Genomic DNA, 3,734 nt, shown 5'->3' with positions numbered 1-3,734 from the left:
GCTTTTTGGTTTTTACTGCATTTGTCTGAGCTTGTCAAGTTTCTGGAAATCTCATTTGAGAATTTGATCACATCCTTTGAAAATATGTTAGTTTTGTCTTCAAAATACTCCCAGCTTTCTATTGACAGTTATGTTCTATTTTTTCATCACAAGTATAAGCAGAAAGAGTAAGACAAAATTAAAAGAAAGACTTGGCATTTTTCCATCAGTTTTTATTAGAACATGCATGACATTCACAGGTTCATTCAATTATGAGTTAATTGCTCTCTTTCTTCTTACAGATGTTTTGTTATTTACTGTATGCCTTCTTTCATCACCAGCACACACACACACACACACACACACACACACACACACACAATCACACAATTACACACTTGGGCACATACCAAATTACATGTGGGTATACACACACACACAGACATACAGACACAAACACACATACACATGAGTGCCTTTCTCTGATTAAACTAATTTTTTAAAATATAATGTGTATCAATGATTTTAAGCACTTAAGTGAGAAAAGGAACAAAAGTCTAGACAAATAGACATTCTATCCATATGTTAGGGGAAAAAATATTTCAAAGATGCCAGCTCTTTTTGAATTAATGGTTAGACTTAATGCAATTACAATTAAAACTTGATAATTGTTGTTTGAATATGAGTACGTAGTATACAATTCAATAGCATGTCCTACAGTGTGTAGAAAGTTATAAGGTTAAGAACCAAATCTATTAAGTAAGGTTTATTATTTATTAAAGCTGTAGCTGTTTAGGGTTGTGTATTTAAGTATCAAGTATAACCTATTTAAGTAGTTCTTTATATTATAAGGAAGAAATCAAAGGCAGAAATAATCATTTTTTTTGTTTCTATCTGATCCTTAATAATTTTGAAAAAATGAAAAGGGAACATTTACTCAGAAAGGGAATTCTATTGTGTATGTAAATCTTAGCCTGAGAAGACCGCTCAGTGATTAAAAAAATATGCAGAAGAAACAGGAGAAGTAGAGTTCAAGTTGTTAGGGCCATATAAATATTTGATGGGCAGACCAGCCTGCCTGTAACACTATTGTTCAGGAGATGGAGAAAAAGGTTTACTAGAGACAGCTTGCAAGCTAGACTTGGCCAATCAGTGAGCTCTTGGTTCAAGACAGAGACCCTGCCTCAATGAACAATGTGCAGTGTGGTTTGGAAAGACACCAAACTCAATTTGGGGCCTCCACATGCATGTGCACACAAATGCATTTCACAAAAGTGTACCATAAACATGGGGACACACACATATATGACTTGCAGGCAATCATACACAAGCAAAAATCCACAAGTCTGTGTATGTGCATCCATATTTAATACTAATAAAAAGTAAGAAGAAATGAGGAACTTGTTATTTGGATTTATGTTACATGAATATTGTTTTAGAAAAGATTCTCATACTTCCGAAATATTTTTAAATTTAAAATTTTTAGACTTTCCAAATTCCTTTCCTTTCACATATTTCTACATTTAGAAAATTGACAATAAAATACAATTTTAAAGCAAATGATAGAAACACTTTTTTTTTCAAAAATTGCTTCTTAAAACACAATTATTTATCTTTATTAGGGGAGGTGGAGACAGGGTTCCCTGTGTAGCCCTGGCTGTCCTGGAACTCTCTCTGCAGACCAGGCTGGCCTTGTCCTCAGAGATCCATGTGCCACTGCCTCCCAAATGCTGGAATTAAGGTTGTGCACCACCAATGCATGGCTTATTTTTCTTAAATATAAAGAAACATTTAACATTTGAGCAATGCATAAAAGAAACCAAGTCCATTCATTTGAGACAGAATATGGAGAGACAGGAAAATAATGGAAGGAAAAAAGGATAGAGGAAGGATGTAAATATGGCAAACATACTTGACACTTTAAAAATACTGAATATGCACAAAGTGGTTTCCACTCCTTTCTGCATCTCGTTTTGGCCTGTCTGAGGTGGGCTGTTCTGGGATCACTGCAAGGCCAACCCTCGGCAGCCATGATGGAGGCTGATGTAAGTCTGAAGGCCTATCCCCTCGCAGATGCACACCTCACCAAAAAGCTGCTGGACCTCATTCAGCAGTCATGTAACTAAAGCAACTTCAGAAAGGAGCCAATGGAGCCACCAAAACCCTCAACAGGGGCATCGCTGAGTTCATTGTGATGGCAGCAGACATGGAGCCCTTGGCGATCATCCTGTACCTCCCACTGCTGTGTAAAGACAAGAATGTCCCCTGTGCATTCATGCGCTCCAAGCAGGTCCCAGGATGGGCCTGTGGGGTCTCCAGACTTGTCATCGTCTGTTCTGCTACCATCAAAGAAGGCTCCCAGCTAAAGAAACAGATCCAGTCCATCCAGCAGTCTATAGAAAGGCTCCTGGTGTAGGCCCGCAGCCTCTGCCCTTTCCTGACTGCTCACCCCGCTTGTGTATCATACTGTCTGTTAGCGTTAGCATATGGTATTTTCAGCCAGTTTCTATTATAAAGATTGTACTACATCCGGTTTTTGTATTTTTATTTTGTCTTACAGGGTTGCTTTGTCCCCATCTCCTCATCCTCTCTTCTACCATTTTTTTAATCTTCTTTTTAAAAAAGTGAAATGATACCTAAGACAGGTGAGAGGCAGAATGTCACCATTTAACAGCAGGAATAACCAGGAAAAACCTAAGCCAGGGATAGTGTCTGTTTTCACCTGCAAACTCATTCCTCTGTGCAGGGTAAGATGAAGTAACACAGGTCCCTCATGCCTTTGCATACAAGAGCTCCATATATGTTACCAGGACTGAAGGTCTTCCTTTGGGGAGCAGTCCCTCCCACCCACCATCATTTGTTGAGGAAGTTTGATAATGTCAAGCCTATGTCCAAGTGCCATTTATTAATGTTTGTGTGTTTTTGATATGTGTAACCTTATATTCTCACCCCGTTCCCCACTGAGGGCGTCAAGGCAGTAACAAGTCAAAGGGATGGTCTGCAGACTCAGGCAGCCGGGTGGGTTTGACTGCCTGGATCTGAAGAGTGACAGGGACAAAATAGTTCCTGCTGGAGTAAAGGACTCTGGGGCCAGAATTTACAGCAGAGACAATGCGATCAGGAACATCCTGTCCTTGCTTGAATGGGGGCTGTTTTGTGGAGCCATCTGACACCACTTTGGGAGAGAGGCTTTATCCTTTTCCTCCCACAACATGGGTCAGATGGATTCTTTATCACATGAAGAGAGTGGTATAATGTTGCTCATTCTTGAGCATCCTAATAAAGAAATATCTTCTTATTTCATTTTTAAAAATACTGAATATATTTTAAAAATAAAAAATTTTAGCAATTTCAAAAGATATACTTTTTAATTAATAAAGCTTGACAGTGAATTCAATCTCACTGCACTTGTATAAAAAGGATACATTAGAAACGATAGAACATCTATTTTAAGTCTTGGTAGACATATCCAAGGAGTTCTGTTCAATGGGTAGAGAAATGATTTTTCCTAAAAAATTATGAGTGATGAATTTGTACATTCTGAAAATGCTGTTATTTAAATTACTATATGCTTTTAATGATGAAATAGACTAATTTCTCAGAGATTCATTCATTAATTGTTCACAGCAACATCATATTTTATATTTGCATGCATATTCAACAATTTTTAAGTTATAGATTATATCTATAATTTAACAAATTTTAAAAGGAGGCCAATTATAATTTTGAAAATTGTTGAAATGGCATAAACATTT

At 37.3% G+C, this 3,734-nt stretch overlaps 1 pseudogene; it reads left to right on the top strand.

Moving 5' to 3' along the window:
• The first annotated feature begins 2,009 nt into the window (after positions 1 to 2,009).
• On the top strand, positions 2,010 to 2,395 carry LOC118590936 (annotated as a pseudogene).
• The last annotated feature ends 1,339 nt before the right edge of the window (positions 2,396 to 3,734 follow it).

The sequence above is a fragment of the Onychomys torridus genome, chromosome 9 (genome assembly GCF_903995425.1).
Source record: "Onychomys torridus chromosome 9, mOncTor1.1, whole genome shotgun sequence".
NCBI classification, from domain to species: Eukaryota; Metazoa; Chordata; class Mammalia; order Rodentia; family Cricetidae; genus Onychomys; species Onychomys torridus.
Note: the sequence above shows the minus strand (reverse complement) of the source record. Positions and strands in the feature narration are given on the sequence as shown.